Genomic DNA, 21,869 nt, shown 5'->3' on the forward strand with positions numbered 1-21,869 from the left:
GGAAAGTTTTGTTGAACTTTGAAGAGATTAAGATTGTCATTCCTAACAAAAGCTTTAAGAGAAATTACGTTAATGAAGTTATGGAAAGTGTTTGTGAGAATTCTTTCATAAGACATTGTAGTTATTATTCAACTCTTTTTGGGTGGCCCCACAATTAAGCTTGGTGTCTCACTTCTTTCTCAAAGTGTGACACCTTACAATCTTTAATGCTTAGTCATTTAAGTGTAAAGGATGATTGCCACGTTAGGGGGGTTAAATCTTATCCTACTTTTTAATTAATTATCCAATAATTAATCAATTACCCACATAATTAAGAACTATCTCAAATTACTTAAAATACTACTTACTTTTAATACACATTATATAATTTACTATCATGGTCATGTGGTACCATACAAATAAATACATACACTATTATTTCATTAAAATATCCATGTAAAAATACATATATTTTCTCAACTTCTAATTTTTCTAATCTCATATAAAGAGTAAAAATTCTCGTATGCTTAATTCTTAAAATGGTAAAAAGAAAACCTTCTTTTCTTGTGAGAAAATAATTTTTATTTTTACAATAAAGAAAATCTGATAAACTTTCTTATATTATGTGTATAATTTACCATATCTAAAAATATTAATAACTATATAAAATCATACTTTTTAAATATTTTTCTACAATAAATGTTCCACTCAAAATAAATACCAACCATATCAAAATGTATCTAACGTGTCACGCCCCAACCTCGGGGAGCGCGATCGACGCTCAACCGAGTGAACCCGGTCGAGCAAGCCTATTAAACCTTTCCTACCCGACTCATTAATAATCCAAAAAAGGACCGCATCACCATTTGTAAAACAAGGGAGAGATAAATTATATAAATATATAAACGTTGCTAGTTCATTTTTTCTTATATAGGTACCTTATGCCATAGTTGAGTTTCCAAAATACAACTTGATCCAACGACCACCCCAACACACATACATGACCCACATAAACGTCTACGGAGTCTCTAGAGATACAAAAGAGCAATATGACAATGCCGGCAACAAGGCCCCGGCTATACCTCAAAATATGAAAACTTATACAAAAGAAGGACTACATGACCCCTGGGAGAAATGGGGCTCACCAAGACTGCTGTGAGGAGAGAAAATAAGCACCACTATCTGCGATCGACACTATCTGTGATGGAACCACCTACATCCATTTAAAGATGTAGCGCCCCCGGCAAAAAGGACGTTAGTACTGTCGAATAGTACTAGTATGTAAGGCAAACACCAATCTTAGTAGAATGAACAGTGAAATAAAGACAAGGCAGTGATAATAATCAATAAGTACTTCACAGAAATATAAAGAAACACCAAGTAAGGATCACATAGTTTCCTATTCAATCTTTCCATCTTTTTAGGTTAATAATCTTTAGTGCCAAAGCCAAAACTCACAATGCCACCGTGTTTTTACACAGAGTCCGATCTCGGCCCGACCGGCTAAGCCATCTCAAGTGAGACATATCCATATCCACATTGTAAATCAATGATTCCAACACAAATGCCACTATGTGTACAGCATGGCGTCAGATCTCGGCCCTATCGGCTAAGCCATCTCACTTGAGACATAACCTCTTTCAATTGTTCACTCAATTCACAACTCTTTCCCATATTTCGTTACATGGTACAAACAACCTCATTTATTAAGTAGTTCTTGGCACTTGGGAACATTTTACAATTCAAGTCTTTCCCTTTGTATTCGTTCAAATAACATCATCATTCATGTTGATAAGTACCATCACATAAGGCATTTCACACATAAGGGAATGAGCTTGAAAAATCATGATTTCGTTCAAATAGAATGATGACATGGTAACCATCTAAAACAATTAGGGAACATGAATCTTTCAATCCAACACACTAAGGTAAACAATTCTAGTATGATCAAGTTGGAACTTACACCCATTATTCGGACACCAGGAGTTCGATTCTAGGAAGAAGAGAGTTAGTCATACATACCTCAATTGTGCTTCTTTAGACTCTACAATTATCCGGAACCCTTAGCAACCTCAATCTATTTTTGCAATATACAAATTGAACCAAAAATTAGGAAAATATTCATGGTTCTAGTTCACTTTTTATTTTTTCCACACTCTTTATCACATGCATGCAAGATGAACAACCCTCATACCCATGGACCATCTTATTAATTACTCATTTTCAGTATAAGTTTTAAAATTTAGGGCTAGGGTATAGATTCTTACCTCTAAGATGGAGGCCTAGGTTGCTTTCCTTGATAAATTTCAAAGTTTCAAGCAAGAATTGAAGAATAATTGATGAGGATTACTTTCTCACTCTAAGGCTCCCACTCTCACTCTATAGTATCAGAAAATGAGCTCAAAATAGACTAAATGGGTGTTTTAACGGAATGGGGGTCGGGTTTCAAATTAAGAAAATGGGTGCCCCGACACAGGTCTGCGGTCGCATATGCGACCGCATAATGGTTATGCGATCCGCAAAGTGACCGCAGAAATGGCCCTCAGGGGCCTGAACTTTCGGCCCAGGTATGCGACCAGTATGCGGTCCGCATACTCATTCTGTGGTCGCATAATGCACCGCAGAACTCCCTCCGCAAAAACCCAAGAAGGATTATGCAACCGATATGCGGTCCCCATATCGATTATGCGGTCGCATAATCGACCGCAAAACTGACCTCAAATTGGCCAACGTACTGCTTCACTCTGTGGCCATTATGCGGTCCGTAGAGTGATTATGCGGCCGCATAATGGGCCGCATAAAAGCGTTCTTATGCGAAATATTTTCCTCTAAGTCCGTAGGGTACTGTTCAATCCAAAAAGTCCAAACCACGGCTAGCAAGCTCGCCGCGAAGAATTTCTACTATAATAACGCATGAATCTACCTTGGCACCACGAAACTCTGAGTTTTTGGTTTAAATTTTTACGGGTCCTTACATAATGGTATCAAAGTTGTAAACTTACGGGGTCTTATGGTCACAAATCCTCTGTAGAAAAGTACGGGATGTAACAATTTTCTTCTCTTTCAGCACCTTTGACAAAGTTAACTCAGAAGGGAGCAAAGTTTCAATGGACTGATGCATGTGAACGGAGTTTCCAGGCATTGAAGGACAGATTAACTTCAGCACCGGTTCTAACGCTCCCAGAAGGGACCAATGGTTATGTTATCTATTGTGATACTTCAGGCGTTGGATTGGGTTGTGTACTGATGCAGCATGGTAAGGCTGTAGCTTATGCTTCTAGGCAACTAAGAAAGCACGAGAAGAATTACCCGACCCACGATTTAGAGTTAGCCGCAGTAATTCATGCACTAAAGATGTAGGGGCATTACTTGTATGCCATTCATATTGATATCTATAGGGATCATAAGAGCCTCCAATATATCTTCAAGCAAAAGGAATTGAATTTATGTCAAAGGAGATAGTTGGAGCTACTTAAAGACTATGACATTGATATTTTATACCATCTGGGGAAGGCGAACGTAGTAGCCGATGCCCTCAGCCGTAGATCTATGAGTAGCCTGTCATATTTACAGCCAGAGAAGAGGGGAATAGCCCATGAGATTCATCAGCTAGCCAGTCTTGGAGTTCAATTATTGGATTCAGGTGATATCGGAATTACTATTCAGGACACGGCAACATCCTCTTTAGTAACTGAAGTGAAGGAACGCCAGTACGAGGATCCGGTGTTATTTCATTATAGGGATACGACCCCTCAGAAGGAGAAGATACCATTTGATATTACAAAAGATGGGGTCCTCAGATATCGAGGACGATTATGTGTCCCTAATGTTACAGGTATGCGCCGACAAATTATGGGATAAACTCACTATTCTCGTTATTCTATCCATTCAGGAGCAACAAAGATGTATCATGATATCAGGGAAGTATATTGGTGGGACGAAATGAAAAAGGATATAACGGAGTTTGTTGCTCAGTGCCCTAACTGTCAGCAGGTCAAGATTGAGCATCAAAAACCCGGCGGATTATTGTAGGCTATGGATATTCCGAATTGGAAATGGGAAATAATAAATATGGATTTCATCGTAGGATTACCTCGTGCCCAGCGTAAGTTCGATTCTATATGGGTGATTGTTGATAGGCTTACAAAATTAGCCCATTTTCTGCCCGTTAGGACTACATATTCCGCAGAGGATTATGCAAGGCTTTATATTAAGGAGATAGTATGACTGCATGGTGTCCCTGTATCTATTATCTCGGATAGAGGAGCTCAATTTACAGCTAACTTCTGGAGGTCCTTCCAAAAAGGATTGGGGACTCAGGTAAGTCTTAGCACAACATTTCATCCCAGACAGACGGACAGGCTGAGCGTACTATTCAGACACTTGAGGATATGCTACGGGCTTGTGTGATAGACTTCAAGGGTAGCTGGGATAATCATCTGTCACTTATTGAGTTCACGTATAATAATAGCTATCATTCCAGTATTCAGATGGCTCCATACGAAGCTCTTTATGGACGAAAGTGTAGGTCGCCTATAGGGTGGTTCGATGTTGGGAAAACTATGTTAGTAGGACCAAAATTGGTACAACATGCAATCCAGAAAATTAAGCTTATATAGGAAAGGATATTAGCAGCTCAAAGCCGTCAGAAGTCTTATGCGGATAATCGACGGTGAGACTTGGAGTTTCAGGTTGATGACTGGGTATTCCTAAAGGTATCACCGATGAAAGGTGTCATGAGGTTAGGTAAGAAAGGAAAATCTAGCCCTCGGTATGTTGGACCATATAGGATCATACGCAAGGTAGGCCAGGTAGCATATGAGTTAGACTTGCCTTCGGACTTGGAGTCTGTACATCCAATTTTTCATGTGTCTATGCTCCGTAAATGTATCAGAGATCCTTCCAGAATCGTGTCGGTTGACGATGTCCAGGTCACAGAACATCTATCATATGAGGAAACTCCCATTGCTATACTAGATAGACAGGTTCGGAGATTGAGGACTAAAGACGTAGCTTCAGTGAAAGTACTTTGGAGAAACAACAATGTGGAAGAAATGACTTGGGAGGCCGAAGAATACATGAAGTCTAGATATCCTCACTTATTTCCTCTTCCAGAGAAGGGTCCAACTGAGACATCACAACCTTAAGGCACGCACATGGATTCTTGTGTTAGTTATTGTCATGGGTCGTGTAAGGCCATTGTCGTTATTGATGATTGTGGTCCTATGTGGCATTAAATTATTGAGTTTCTATGGGAAGAGTTGATAGTAGTATTGTTACAAAGGCGACTCTGCCAAAGTTTATATAGATCCCGGGGAGTTAAACATTCGAGGACAAATGTTTCTAAGGGGGGAAGGATGAGATTATCTTGAGGTTACACGCATTTATGCTATTTATAACAAGTGATAAGTAAGTGCCGTGAAGGCTAAAGGGTAAACGAATCAAAGGAAATGAGTTTCGTTGAAGGTTGTCGATTTGGGATAAAATATGGTCCGAGCTATAATACCCGATATTTATGGACTACTGCCATACAAGGTACTACATGACCATAATAGTAAGGTGTATAAGGTATGTTAAAAGTGAGTAGTATTTTAAGTAAGTTGAGATAATTCTTAATTATGTGGGTAATTAGTTAATTATTGAGTAATTAAGGACTTGTGGGTGATTAATTAAAGAATGTGGTAAAGACAAAACATTCCCCACGTGGCAGGAAACCAATCCAAGAATTGTGACTCTTAAGTCACTATGTTATGTGGCAAGTCTTAAGAATGTGAGTCATTTCCATTTAATAAAGGAAAGACACATATAACGTGAGTCATATCCATTCTTAAGAAACATAAGTCACAAAGCCATTCTTATATGCATTCAAATGTAAATGTTTTTATGATACAAACATAAGTCACAAACGCAAGTCACATAAGCAAGATAAGAGCTTCAACCAAGACTTCCTTGCATAGAAACGTTACTGCTAATCACTGAAGGAAAAGTTTCAACCAAGATTATCTTTGCATAGCAACGTTATTGCTTCGAGCTTTTCATACGACTTGTTCCGTATTTTGTCGCAATTAACGTGTGTTAGAAGATTGTCAAGAGAATCGACTCAGGTATGTTAAGATTATCCCTTCTTTCTTTTTTGCAAGATCTATATGACACGAACGAAACGAGCAAATGCACAACTTCCATAAATGACTCTATTCATAGAAATACTAGGAGTGTCTATATTCTTGATTCCCCATGTGAATTATTATTATATCTTCTGTTCATGGGTCTCAGAAAAATACGTATTTGATAAAGTTTATCCGACATGCATATTATTTTTATGACATTCCGAGAAATCTTATTAACGTATTTTTTATGCATTTCATGCATTTATACATGTATATTGACCCATGAACAGATGGCGTTATATACGCGTATATATATGTATATGGGATATGGGAAAAGGTTACGGCGTTATATACGCACCACCACCCGATCAGCTGGTATATGTTGATGATTTTGCCCACAGTGGCCGAGACAATATAATGGGATGCCCTCAGAGGCTTGATGATGTTATGTACACCTATACCCATGCATGACACGACATTTGTACGCACGTACATGACATTATAAATATTTCAGGATTTACAAAGTGATTTAGACTTACAGGCGGAATCATTTATTCTATGTTTCATCTATGTCTATTATGTACTAATTTTTATGCCTTACATACTCAGTACATTATTCGTACTGATGCCTTATTTCCCGGGGCCTGCGTTTCATGCTCGCAGGTGCAGGTAAACAAGTTGATGGCCCCCCCTCCTTAGGAACCTTGATCAGCGAGAGTTGGTATGATCCATTTGATCCAGAGCTGCTTTTGACTTTGGTATGATATGTTTGCATATATATATATGGGTATGACGGGGCCCAGTCCCGTCCTTGTATAGTTGTATATTCTAATAGAGGTCTGTAGACAGTATGTGTAGTTGGATAGTATGTGGCCTTGCCGACTTCCAGTTTTGAGGTATATAGTTGTCTATAGCAGCCTTGTCGGCTCGCCCTACGTATTCTGCACGTATATGTACATAAGTCTTTTGGGAAGATTTTCCTCATGTATGTTATTCTCAAAATTCAGCAGATGTTATTCATGTTTATATCTTATACGCATGCTCAGGAGTGTGCGACAGGTAGGACTCGGGCATCCATCGCGGCCTATCGGTTTGGGTCATGACAATTCTCTTACTTTAGAAACATAGCAAAAATGTACACACATAATACTCCATATGTTCAACAACATGAAATATGCCATGATCATAAGGAGTGCTTGGTTCTTGTTCAAAGATTTAGAAAGAGCAAAAATTATTCTTGGCAAGCTCAAGTAAAAGTGTTTGATAAATTCATCAAGTAAGATATGTTAAGGTTATCCCTTCTTTACTTTTGGCATGATCCATATGATACAAACGAAACGAGCAAACGAAAACGCACAACTTTCATAAATGGCTCTATTCATAGAAGTACTAGGAGTGCCTATGTTCTTGATTCCCCATGTGTCCTATTATTATATTATCTGTTCACGGATCTTAGAAAAATACGTAAGTTGATAAAGTGTATCCGAGAGATCTTATTGACTTACTTCATTATGCATTGCATTCATTTATACATGTACATTGACCCATGACCAGATGGCATTATATACGCGTATATTATATGTATATGGGATATGGAGAAAGGTTACGACATTATATACGCACCACCACCTGATCAGATGGTAGATGTTGATGATTTCGCCCACAGAGGTTGAGATGATATGATGGGATGCCCACAGAGGCTTGATGATGTTATATACTCATATACCTATGCATGGTATGGAATTTACATGCATATGCATGGCATTATAAATGTTTCACGATTCATAGAGATATTCAGACTTACATGTTGAGTTCTTTACACCATGTTTCTTTCATGCCTTACATACTCGGTACTTTATTTGTACTGACGTCCCTTTTGCCTGGGGACGCTGCGTTTCATGCCCATAGGTCTCGATAGACAGGTTGACAGTCCTCCTAGTAGGCTATCAGCTCAGCGGAAGGTGTTGGTGCACTCCACTTGCTACAAAATTGCCTATTTGGTCAGTATGATTTGGACATGTATTGATTGGTATGGCGGGACCCTGTTCCGATTTTTATGACGTTTATGTACTCTTAGAGGCTTGTAGATAGATGTCATGTATATGAATACTTGTATGGCTTTATCGGCCTATATTTTGAGTGTACAAATGATCATGTCGGCCTTATTGGCCCATATGTCACGTGTATAAGTTTCTATATCATGTTGGGTCATCCTATGTCTAGTATTTCCTTATGTTTTATTCCAGTTATCTCATGATGTACCTTCCGGACCATTTACCTATGATGGTGTGTTAAGAAAGATATGTTACATTGGTACTCGATTGAGTAAGGCACCGGGTGCCCATCGCGGTCCTCCGATTTGGGTCGTGACAGGTCGCATATGTGACCACAGATCTGTGTCGAGGCTTCATTTTTCTAATTATTTTACCCTACCCTATTTTGATTAAAAGCCCTTAGGGCTCGTTTTGAAAGAGAAATTTGATATTTTAGAGAGACAAAGGGGAGGATTCAAGGATTTCACTACTCAACTTGGATCAAGCCTTGGAATTTCATCAAGAGGAACTTGCTAGGATTTCTAAATGGTAAGAATTTCTTCCCCCAATTCTCCAATTTCGAATTTGGGTAGAAGTTGGGTAAATGGAGAGTGTGATTCTTGGGTGTAAGAGTATTATTTATACATGCATGTACCAATAAGGTTTGGGGGAAGATTGTTGAGCTCAAATAGGTAAAGATTGGGTTGTGGAGTGAAGGAAATCTTGTGGTAGAACCTTGTAATCAAATTTGCACATCTAGTGTTTGATAAAATGCTCAAATGAGCTGAAATCATGAATATCTTCCTAATTTATGTTCAATTTTGTTATGTCTCAAAATAGATTTAAGTTTCTAGGATTTTCGGAATATTGTAGTAATTTAAGGAAATCTCAAAGCGAGGTATGAAGGCTAAACTTTTCTTCTAGTATTGGAATTCCCGAATCCTTGTAAAATTCTATCATGTGTAGTCGAACTTGAAACACTATTGATGTGGGGTATTCAAACTAGAAAAATTGATTCCGGATTGGCATAACGTGTTAATGATTCTCTATTATTGTCTTAATTATGTTATACCCACTTTTGGGAGAAGATCTTGTATGAAATCAATATGATTAAACACTTACTTCTCATATGATGAGACCTTGTGAACTTACACTTGCTAAGGCCAAAGGTGCCAAATGGTTGACTTAAAAGGGAACTCTCTTGTACAAACTATTATCGTTTTGGAAATCCGAAGGGTGGCATTGTGAATACACCTCCACCAGCATACATTAGGGTGAGGCGGTAGGGCTTCTTTATGTAGAGTTGTGGTATGAATACACCTCCACCTGCATACATCGGGGTGAGGCGGCAGGGCCGCTTCGTGTAGTATTTGTGGCATGGTAAATGCACCTCCACCCGCATACATTGGGGTGAGGCGGTAGGGTCACTTTGTATAGATTTTCTGGTATTGTGATTGCACCTCCACCCTCATACGTTGGGGTGAGGCGGCAAGGCCGCTTTGTGTAAAGGTAATTGTAGAGGATCCCCGACTTATGAATTTATAAATGTTATTGAAATCTCTTAATAAATTTGCTATGTCTTTAACGGCTAACTAAGCCTTTTATTGTTACTATGATTCATCATATTCATGTTGTATTTCCAAGTCCTTGCATAGGTGTTTGGTTTTCGTACTAGTACTATTCGACATATACTAACGTCCCTTTTGTCCGGGGCCCTGCATCTTTAATGGATGAAGGTGGTTCCATAGCAGGCGGTATTGATCAGTGATAGCAGCACACCCTCTCCTCAACTGACTTGGTGAGCCCCACTTCATTCCGGGGTCCTGTATCTCTTGTTCCATGTACATAGTGTTTTGAGATATAGCCGGGGCCTTGTTGTCGACACTGTCATAACACTCTTTTGTTTTTATTAGAGGCTCCGTAGACATAGTGTAAGTTGTATCTATTTTTGGGAAGGTTAAACTAAAAATGTTGTAATCGTATCATCTGCTCCACTTTAACTATGATTGTACAGTATACTGTTTTGGAGATTTGTTAAAGACGTAACTAATTTAAGTGAAGTGGTGTTATTCACATGACCTCTTGATGTTTAATTAATGATATAAGTGTATCTTCTCTTTATTCATGGGCGAGTTGGGTAGAAGGTATTGTACAGGCTTGCTCGGCTGGGGTATCTCGGTTGAGCGCCGGTCGCGCTCCCCGAGGTCGGGGCGTGACAAACTTGGTATTGGAGCCTAAGGTTTTAAAGTGTCCTAGGATGTCTCGGAGCCGTGTCTAGTAGAGTCCTTCTTATCGGTGTGTTGTCGATCACATTTATAATTAGGAGGCTACTTGGGCATTTAGGAATAATACCCTTCTTTGATATTTTCGATCATGCGATAAAGCTGATTGTAAGATTGTTCCTCTTTTAACTCATGCTTTGCTCTAAATTTCAGTACATGGCGCCTAGGAAGAAGGCAAGAACTAGCCAAGGAGCCTATGTCACCCTAGGAGTGGCAGTTGAGTCGATATTTGATGATGCGGGTGAGCACCCGAGGGGTGAGGATATTCCCTCAATTACTACACCGCCTAAATCTACTATTCTTGCTCAAACTGCACTAGTTCCTACACATACTGAAGGTGCAACGGTCCCTCCAACTGATATTCCAGTTCCACCTCCAATTCCAGCTTCCAGTCCCGGTGTTTCTGATGGGGATATTAGGGGAGCCATCCAAATGTTGGCTCAGATAGTGGCCTCCCAGGCCCAGAGATCAAATGTTGCACCCACTTCTTCTAGTCAGCTAGGGGATTCCACTAGTTCCAGGGTGAACAAGTTTCTCCAATTGGATCCTCCAGTGTTCACAGGTAACTGATCCTGAGGATGACCCCCAAGACTTCATTAATGAGATGCACAAGACTCTCCGAGTTATGCGTGCTACTAAGACGGAGGGAGTAGAGTTGGCCTCCTACCGCCTGAAAGGGGTGGCTTATTCTTGGTTTGAGATATGGGAGGAGTCCCATGAGGTAGGGAGCCCTCCAACGAGGTGGAGTGAGTTCACCGATGCCTTTATGGATCATTTCTTGCCTGCCGAGACTAAGGCGGCCTGTGCCACTGAGTTTGAGAGCCTGAAGCAGGGTAGCATGAATGTGTGGGAGTACCATATGGAGTTCGCACGCCTGTCCAGTATGCTATTCACATGTTGCCCACTATGGAGGCTAGAGTGCACCGATTTGTGCAGGGTCTTAGCCCCTTAGTTATTAATGAGGCCGCTACGGCTGCCTTCAATTCTGATATGAACTATGGGAAGATGGTGGCATTTTCTCAAGCTATAGAGGATCATAAACTAAAAAATAGAAGGGATCATGAGGGTAGTAGTAAGGCCCGGACCGCTGGCAACTTGGGTGGTTCTTCTGGTGGTGGTAGGTCGGCATTTAGGGGAGGGCCATCAGGGCCATCTCAGTCATTCGCTCAGTCTTCGATGAGTGCACAACCATCCAGGCCAAGTCAAGGCAACAGGGGACCCCACCAGCAGGGTCAGCCTGGAGGGAGATTCTAGCAGCAGCGGAGGCCCCCATGCCCTATGTGTGGGAGGATGCACTTTGGGGTCTGCTTCATGGACCTACCTATATGCTACAGGTGCGGTATCAGGGTTCACATTTATAGGATTGCCGCTCGTCCTGCCGGATCATGGGCAGAGGTGCGGCACAACCAGCTAGTTCTGCAGCTACTACATCCATAGCACCTCCTCTAGCTCGAGGTACTCTAGCACCCGCAGAGCGTGGTGCAACTAGGGGTGGTGCACAGAGTTCGGGAGGACCCAACAAATTTTATGCTATGCGGAGGCGTCGGGATTTAGAGGCTTCTCCAGATGTTGTCACAGGTATATTGACTGTCCAATCTCATGTTGTGTATGCTCTTATTGATCGCGGTTCAACTTTGTCATATGTTACTCCTTGTGTTGCTATGGAATTTGGGATAGAATCGGAACAGCTTCACGAGCTGTTCTCTGTATCTACTCCGATTGGCTAGTCTATTGTGGCCGCTCGAGTTTATAGGTGTAACACCCCGAAAAATTTTGAAGTACTTAAGTATAAATCCCGGTAAAATTTACAAAGAAAATAATGTTTCATGGTGCCGGGCTAGGCTTACGTGTTTGAGGATTGTAGAAATTCTTTGCGGCGAGCTTGCTCGCTACGGCTCGGACTTTTTGGGTTGAACAATGCACCAAAAAGTAAAGGAATATTTTTGGCGGAAAAGCGTGTTTATGCGGTCCATTATGCGATCGTATAATCACTCTACGGTCCGCATAATGGCCGCAAATGTGAGCAGGAGAGGGCCATTCTGGAAGCAGCTATGCGGTCGACTATCCGACCGCAAAACTATTATGCGGTGCATTATGCGACCGCATAACAGTTATGCGGACCGCATAGTGACCGCATACATAGGCAAATTTTTGATCCTTTTTGTCAACAATTATGAAACCAATATGCGGTCCACATATCCATTATGCGGTCGCATATGCGACCGTAGAACCGTTCTGGAGCTCCATTTTTGGGTTTTTAAAACCCGACCCTATTTTATTAAATACACTATTTGGGCCATTTTTGAACTATAATATGATATTTTAGAGTGAGAGAGAGTGCCCTAGAGTGAGAAGGTGTTCTTCAATAATTGTTCTTCAATTCTTGCCCAAGTTTTTGAAGATTAAGAAGGGAAACTCACTAGGTCTTCATCCTAGAGGTAAGATTCTACACCCTAACCCTCACTTTCGAATTTTGTGTAGAGTTGAATAATTAGCAAGATAATTTCTGGGCATGAGGGTTGTTTATTTACATGCATGTGATATCAAGGGGTGTAGGAATATTGTTGAACTAGGCATGGTAAATATTGGGTTGGGGGATGATGGAATTTTTCATAAAAGGGCCTTGAAACCTTATGCACACCTTGTGTTTGATAAAATGCTCAAATGAGCTAGAACCATGATCATCTTCCTAATTTTGGTTCAATTTGTTATATTTCTAAAATAGATTAAAGTTTCTAAGAATTTCGGAACATTTAGAGCGCAAGGAAGCTCAAGTGAGGTATGTTGGCTAAACTCTTCTTTAAGAATTGGAATTCCCAATATCCTTGTAAGTTCCGAGATATTGATTATAAATGGAGTATTCCGATATATTTTGTGATAAAGATATATGTTCAATTCGTATTTCAAATGCTCTTATCATATTGCATTATAAATTGAGGATGTGTCCCAAACTATGGATTATGTATCCACATGTTATAATTTCTAGTCGTGATTTATGTGAAAGTTATTATGCCAAGTTGTGTAGAGATTGTGATTATAATACACCTCCACCCACATACATTGGGGTGAGGCGGCATGACCGCTTTGTTTGGAGATTATGGTATAGATATTGTGATTGTGATACACCTCCACCCGCATATATATTGGGGTGAGGCGGTATTACCGCTTTGTGTAGGGATTATGGTATTGTGGGACTGCACCTCCACCCGCTTACATTGGGGTGAGGCGGTATGACCACTTTGAGTATAGTTTTGGTATTGTTGTGGCACCACCACTTGCATACATTGGGGTGAGGTGGCATAGCCGCTTTGTGTTGGTATTGGTGTCGTTGATGCATTTTCGCCCGCATACATTGGGGTGAGGTGGCATAGCCGCTTTGTGTAGGTTCTTGGTACTGTGGTTATACATCCACCCGCACACATTGGGGTGAGGCGGCAGGGCCGCTTGATTAGAGTTGTGGTATTGTACGTACACTTCCACCTGCATACATCGGGTGAGGCGGCAGGGCCGCTTTGTGTGAAGATGGTTATAGAGGATCTCATCTTAAATCCTATAAATGTTATTGATAGCTTTTAATAAGCTTGCCATGGTTTAAACGATTATCTATATTATTCTGTTGCTGCACTAGTTCATCATATTCATATTGTATTTCTGAATTCTTAAATTAGTGTTTAGTTTTCATACTAGTACTATTCGACGGTACTAATGTCCTTTTTGCCGGGGGCGCTGCATCTTTTAAATGGATGCAGGTGGTTCCACAGCAGGAGATAATGATCAGTGATAGTAGCACACCTTCTTCCCAGCTGACTTGGTGAGCCCCACTTCATCCCGGGGTCATGTATCTTTTGTTCTTTCTGTATTATGTTTGAGGTATAGCCGAGGCCTTATTGCCGGCATTATCATTGCACTCATCTTTATCTATAGAGGCTCCGTAGACATAGTGTAGATTGTATAATGGCGTTGGGGAAGTCAAACTCGTGTGTTGTGCTTGAATTACTATTTCCACTTCAGATTATGAAAAATGTGTTTGGAATTGAGACTTTAAAATAAAGTAACTGATGGTAAGAAATTGGTATTGCAGACATGATCACTTTATTCGTTGATTAACAAAAACATATATATTCTCTCTATTCATGAATGAGTTTAGGTAGAAGAAAATCTAATAGGCTTGCTCGGCTGGGTTCACACGGTTGAGTGCCAGTCGCGCTCCTTGGTTTTGGGGCGTGACAATAGGGATTGTGTTATCATGGTGCGTGGTCGGGACACCCTGGCCGATCTCATAGAATTAGGGGTGGCTGATTTTGATGTAATAATAGGGATGAACTGGCTTTATTCATGTTTTGCTAAGCTTGATTGACGAACCAGGACCGTTAGGTTTGAATTTCCAAATGAGTCAGTGATTGAATGGAAAGGGGATGACGTGGTGCCGAAGGATAGGTTTATTTCTTACCTTAAGGCCACGAAGATGATTAACAAAGGGTGTATCTATCATTTGGTCCGGGTTACAGACACCGATGCTGAGGCACCTGCACTTGAGTCCGTTCCTGTTGTGAGTGAATTTCTGAAGGTCTTTCCGGATGAGCTCCCTGGGATCCCACCAGACAGAGAGATTGATTTCGGGATTGATGTGATGCCGGGCACGCAATCAATATCTATTCCACTTTATAGAATTGCACCAACAGAATTGAAGGAGCTAAAAGAACAATTGAAGGATTTGTTAGAGAAGGGTTTCATCCGACCAAGTGTGTCGCCTTGGGGCACACTGGTCCTCTTTGTAAGAAAGAAAGATGGGTCATTAAGGATGTGTATTGACTATCGACAACTCAATAAGGTCACGATCAAGAATAAGTACCCACTTCCAAGGATAGATGATTTGTTTGACCAATTGCAGGGTGCTAAGTATTTCTCTAAGATTGATTTAAGGTCCGGGTATCACCAATTGAAGATCAGGGAGCAGGATATTTCGAGAACGGCTTTCAGAACCTGGCATGGGCACTTTGAATTTCTGATAATGTCTTTTGGGCTAACAAATGCCTCGGCAACTTTCATGGATCTTATGAATCGAGTCTTCAAGCCTTTTCTTGACTCCTTTGTGATAGTGTTTATTGACGATATTCTGGTATATTCACGAAGTCGAGAGGACCATGCCGATCACCTCGGGGCAGTTCTACAGACCCTATATCAGCACAATTTGTATGCAAAGTTTTCGAAATGTGAATTTTGGCTTGAATCTGTCACGTTCTTGGGTCATGTCTTCTCCAGAGAAGGGATTGAGGTTGATCCTCAGAAGATTGCAGCTATGAAGAATTGGCCTAGACCTATTACCCCAATAGAGATTCGTAGTTTTTTGGGCTTAGCTGGATATTGCAGGAAGTTTGTGGAGGGGTTCTCTACTCTTGCCTCTCCGTTGACTAAATTGACGCAGAATGCGATTAAGTTCCAATGGTCAGATGCTTGTGAAAGAAGCTTCCAAGAGTTGAAATCAAGATTAACTATATCACCGGTGTTGACCCTACCAGAGGGTACATATGGGTTTGTTGTATATTGTGATGCTTCAAGAATCGGACTTGGGTGTGTATTAATGCAACATAGCAAGGTGATAGCTTATGCTTCTAGACAACTCAAGAATAATGAAAAGAACTATCCAACACGTGACTTAGAGCTTGCGGCGGTGGTATTTGCATTGAAAATTTTGCATCATTATCTGTATGGGGTCCATGTGGATATATTCACGGACCATAAGAGCATTCAATACATTTTCAAACAGAAGGAATTGAATCTGAGGCAGAGAAGATGGCTTGAGTTACTCAAGGATTACGACATCGATATTCTGTATCATCCGAGGAAGGCTAATATTGTAGCAGATGCTCTTAGCTGGAAATCTACGGGCAGTTTGGCTCACTTGGAGGCATATCAAAAGCCGTTGGCCAAGGAGATTCATCGGTTGGATAGTTTGGGAGTTTGTCTTGCGGATTCTAGTAAAGGAGAGTGATTGTGCAAAATAGGGCTGAATCGTCGCGTGTGGTGGAAGTCAAGGAGAAGCAATACAACGACCCATTGTTAGTACAATTGAAATAGAGGATTCATAAACATAAGACCATGGACTTTTCTCTTGGCATGGACGATGGTACACAAAGGTACCAAGGGCGACTATGTGTTCCAAATGTGGATGGTCTCTGGGAAAGAATCATGACCGAGGCTCACACTTCTAGGTATTCCGTGCACCCAAGCTCTACAAAGATGTACCATGATCTTAAGGAAGTCTACTGGTGGAATGATATGACGAGGAATGTAGCGGACTTTATGGCAAGATGTCCAAATTGTCAGCAAGTGAAGGCCAAACACCAAAGGACTGGTGCGTTGGCACAGAACATAGAAATTCCAATGTGGAAGTGGGAGATGATCAATATGAACTTTGTAGTGGGACTACCTCACACGCCTCTCAAGTTCGACTCGATATGGGTAATTGTAGACCAACTCACGAAACTAGCACACTTCTTACCTGTTAAAGCTACCGACACAGCGAAACAATATGCTCAGTTGTATATCAAGAAAATCGTCAGGTTACATGGCACTCTAGTTTCTATTATCTCAGATCGGGGATATAGTTTACGGCTAAATTTTGGAAGAAATTTCAGCAAGGGTTGGGTACTCAGGTAAATTTTAGTACAACTTTCCATCCACAGACCGACGGGAAAGCAAAGCGGACTATTCAGACACTCCAGGATATGTTGCGAGCTTGTGTTCTTGACTTTAGGGGTAGCTGAGATGATCATTTGCCCCTCATAGAATTTGCCTACAACAATAGTTATCATGCTAGTATCCAGATGGCACCGTTCGAGTCTTTATATGGTAAGAGATGTAGATCTCCCATTGGGTAGTTCGAGATTGGGAAAGCAGAATTGATAGGGCCAGACCTCGTGCATCAGGCTATGGAGAAGGTTACGATCATTACAGTACGGTTAAAAACTGCTCAGAGTCGTCAAAAGTACTATTCGGATGTGCGTTGCAGGGATTTAGAGTTCAAAGAAGATGATTGGGTATTCTTGAAGGTTTCCCCTATGAAATGTGTAATGCGGTTTGGTAAGAAGGGGAAATTGAGTTCGAGGTATGTCGGACCATACATAATCATTCAGAGGATTGGCAAGGTGGCTTGCAAGTTAGAACTACCTTCAGAGATGTCTTTAGTGCACCCGGTGTTTCATGTATCCACGTTAAAGAAGGTGGTTGGAGATCCGTCGCTTATTGTTCCGGTTGAGACTATTGAGGTTAATGAAGAATTGACCTATGAAGAAATTCCAGTTGCCATTCTTGATAGGCAAGTTCAAAAGTTAAGAAACAAAGAGATTGCCTCCGTGAAAGTACTATGGCGGAACCAGCAGGTTGAAGAGGCCACCTGGGAGGCCGAGGAAGAAATGAACAAGAAATACCCTCATTTGTTTGAATAGTCATGTATTTATAAAGTTGTGTTCTATGAAAGTGTTAAGAGTTTACCTTCTATGAATTATGTATCACTAGTGGATTTTACCGCACTTCGCGCGGTTTTGGTAGACCTCAATTTAAATTATTTACCTAAATAATATTCTTTAATATCCAAATATTAACAGTGTTTTAAAAATTTCTTTTAGTATACAGATTCAAACAGATCAGGCTTTAAGTTTTAATCCTTTTTATTATTAACACTTAAAGTTCGTATCTTTATCTAACTTCCCATCCAATATATATGTGTATAAGTATTCAACGTTTCTTTTCTTTCAATAGAGAGTTAAGTGAGTTCATACTCTTCATAAGAGAAGATCAATGTCTCTTATACAAATAAACGTGCTATTATCTTGTTGATTAATATAGTGTAAACTGAAACCCTCCTCTTTTTTTCCCTTTGTAATAATCAATCTCAATTAAGTTGATGAATAAGAGCTTATAAAGTTAGAGAGTCTAGGAAGAACGAAAAGGAGTTATAACGAATTCGAAAAGTTGTAATGCAATTGCGGAAGGTAAGAGAAATAAATTAAGAGGATTATAAAAGAATGAAATGTAAAAGAACTTTGGAAGTGGTATTTAAGAATGTAGTATTGATTACGTTCCCAATTCTACAATTAGAAATCAAACGAAATCGAATTAAATAATTAATTTTGAAAAGAAAAAAGACAAACCAATGAATACATTTTCTAGAGTAATAATATCCTAACTATAGCTCACTCCATATTTCACAAGGCAGCCTTTAGTTTTTAAGGTGTGTGCAACAAAGAAAAATACTCATTTTTCAGCAGCAAAAACCATCCACATGTTCTTTTTCTTTCCTTTCCTTCCATTTCATCCCGAAACTTTTCATTGTTTTCAATCTTATAGTAATCTGTAGTCCTCAATACTAAGATTCAAAGTAATTTGAGTTCCAATATATCTACACAACTACAATAAAAGAAAGCTTGCAACATTACAAGTCAATTGTTTCACCGTTGATCTTGTTGTCTCTTTCTCACATTAAGCATCACTTTTCAACTTCCAAATGAAATAGTTTAACGATCATTCATCAAAACTTCTTGAAATTAAAGTTGCACTCTCCGGATTCTAGCCATCTCACCCATTATGCAGCTGTTTAGTCCCTATCATCTACGTTGTGCCCGTGATCGTGTAGTCTTATGTTGGTTCTAGCCAGGAATAACACCGCAAAAACTGATTATTCTAGATCCATATTGCAGATTACATTAAGCATGGGATCCATTTCTGCAACGGGATCGAAGTTGCATTTAGGTGCTATAGACCAAAAAATTACCAATATAGGAAAAAATAAAAATTAGGTATTTTTGAAAACATACATCTAAAGAGACACGCACATTAAATGCAGTGAATTAAAGCCAAAAAATAAGGATATCAGTAAGATAAGAAGAAGAAGCAGAATCTTTTACAAGAATATCATCTCCCCCACTAAATTATTATTATTATTATTATTATTTTTTTTTTTACAATGATTGTAACTTAAGAAAAATACGTATTTGTTAAAATATTTACACACACATATTGTTCAAGTGACAAACAATGAAAGTCTGCCCATGAGCTGTCAACACTTCAACTAATTAGAGTTTCGGGCACCGAATAAAGTGGACATAAATAAAAAGAAAAAGATAATTAACGTGGGCCTAACATTACAAGAGAGAACTTTAACTTTCAAAAGCAGGAGTTTAATAATTTTGTGGAGTATATACCTTAGACTGCGAGGATGTGAAAACAAACTCAGCCGTGGAAAAAATCATCAAGAGAAGGTGCCTTTTCACTTTTTGAAGAAATGGTTCTGAAACTCACCCAAAAAAAGCCATCTTTCCGAATTATTCAGGGAAAAAAACTAAATTGAGTAAAAAAAATTCACAACTTAGTTCAGTTCTCACCAAAAGAGAGATGCCTCTGCTAACGATTCTTCCACCTATATTCAGATATATCCGCTCGTTCTTAGTAGATCAAAACCCTAACCACAACAAACATAGGATATAACAAATGATTATATTCAAACGAACTCAAAAAATTTAGATAACAAACATCATATGTATCAACATTCAACAATGATAAAATAATTACCTTTAGAGTTTTAAGAAATTAATGAACTTCAGTGTGGGTATCAGAATTACTAACCTGTAGGCTGTAGGAGGGAGAGTGGAACGTCAACTGCGATTCTTTTTGTTGCTTTTATTGTTGTTACGAAGGAGCACTTTTGTTTTCTTCAATAAAGGTGCGTTTCATATGGCGACTTTTGGATGTCCAGATACAAATTTTGGCTAGAAAATTTTCTGAGAATTTTGAAACTGTTGCCTTCTCTGTTTCCCCATTATTAGGGGATGTAATTGAACCTAATATTCAGATTTAATAATTAATTATGTTGAATTAAAATTAGAGGGAAAAGATGAAAAACAAAGAAATTAGATAAATACATTTGCTGGGATATGAGAGTGCCACATCAGCTTTTAATTCCCCTGCATTATATTTATATATAGATTTGTACAGTTGATCGTAAGGGTGTTCCCTTTTTGTGATATACTGCTCGTAAGGCCACTGTTGCCGTTGTTATTTTAATGTTATGTTACGTCATTGGTTCATGTACATGTTGTTAGGATTGGTTTCTGGGATTCTCTGACACGTGGATAGGCCCAGTTACAAGGAAAACTCTAGCGAAAATTTTGGATATTTGGGGAGTTAGTCAAAAGTTGGAACTGTTGGTGTGTTATAGCGGCTGAGTTACATTGGTTTCTAATGGCAGATTTTGGCCCTCATTCGAGGACGAATGATCTTAAGCGGGAGAGGATGTAAGGCCCCGTAAAATATTACCTAAAATCCGGGGTTTCGTGGTGCCGAAGTAGACTTATGCATTGATGATTGTAGAGTGGTTCGGTCTTTTTGGGTTGAACAGTGCTTTGGGGAGTTGAAGAAAATTTTTGGAAGTGCAGGGCATTTTTTGCGGTCCATTTTGCGGTCGCAGAACTGATCTGCGGACCGCAGATCTGTTGCAGACTGAGGCAAAAATTTAGGCAATTTTTTTGGACCATTATGCGGTCCATTATGCGGCCGTATAATTATTTTGCGGGCCGCATAACCCATCAAAGAACCAACACAAAAATTTTCGGGAGGGCAGTTCTGCGATGCATTATGCGACCGCAGAATAGGTATGCGGACCACAGACCGGTCGCAGAGTAAGGCAAGGGTGCCCAGTTCCAGAGGGCCATTATGCGGTCCATTCCGCGGACCGCAGAAGCATTATGCGGTCGCATGTGCGACCACAGATCTGTGTCGGGGCTTCATTTTTCTAATTATTTTACCCGACCCTATTTTGATTAAAAGTCCTTGGGGCTCGTTTTGAAAGAGAAATCTGATATTTTAGAGAGAGGAGAGAGTTATCCTAGAGAGAGAAAGGGGAGGATTCAAGGATTTCACTACTCAACTTGGATCAAGCCTTAGAATTTTATCAAGAGGGACTTTCTAAGGTTTCTATAAGGTAAGAATTTCTTACTCAACTTGTACCAATAAGTTTTGTGGGAAGATTGTTGAGCTCAAATGGGTCTTTGGGTTGTGGAGTGAAGGAAATCTTGTGGTAGAACCTTGTAATCAAATTTTCACATCTAGTGTTTGATAAAATGCTCAAATGAGCTGAAACCATGAATATCTTCCTAATTTATATTTAATTTTGTTATGTCTCAAAAGAGATTTAAGTTGCTAGGATTTTCAGAATATTGTAGTAATTTAAATAAATCTCAAAGCGAGGTATGAAGGCTAAACTCTTCTTCTAGTATCGAAATTCCCGAATCTTTGTAAAATTCTATCATGTTTAGTCGAACTTGAAACGCTATTGATGTGGGGTATTCAAACTAGTAAAATTGATTTCCGATTGGCATAACGTTATAGAACCCTCACGTGTTAATGATTCTCTATTATTGACTTAATTATGTTACAACCCCTTTTTGGGAGAAGATCTTGTATGAAATCAA

At 39.7% G+C, this 21,869-nt stretch overlaps 1 long non-coding RNA gene across 2 annotated transcripts; it reads right to left on the reverse strand.

Annotated features, from left to right (window-relative positions):
• Window positions 1–844: 844 nt before the first annotated feature.
• Window positions 845–20,333, reverse strand: LOC104103340 (uncharacterized). Of its 2 annotated transcripts, none has more exons than XR_011409139.1 (4): window positions 20,026–20,333; window positions 19,785–19,861; window positions 19,605–19,690; window positions 845–1,192 (listed from the first exon to the last, which is right to left on the reverse strand). It is a non-coding gene; the product is annotated as an uncharacterized lncRNA (long non-coding RNA). The 2 variants fall into 2 exon arrangements; XR_687887.4 differs by lacking the exon at window positions 845–1,192 and adding an exon at window positions 18,459–19,125 and having other exon boundaries at window positions 20,026–20,330.
• Between the last annotated feature and the right edge of the window lie 1,536 nt (window positions 20,334–21,869).

Source organism: Nicotiana tomentosiformis, chromosome 6 (assembly GCF_000390325.3).
Source record: "Nicotiana tomentosiformis chromosome 6, ASM39032v3, whole genome shotgun sequence".
NCBI lineage: Eukaryota > Viridiplantae > Streptophyta > Magnoliopsida > Solanales > Solanaceae > Nicotiana > Nicotiana tomentosiformis.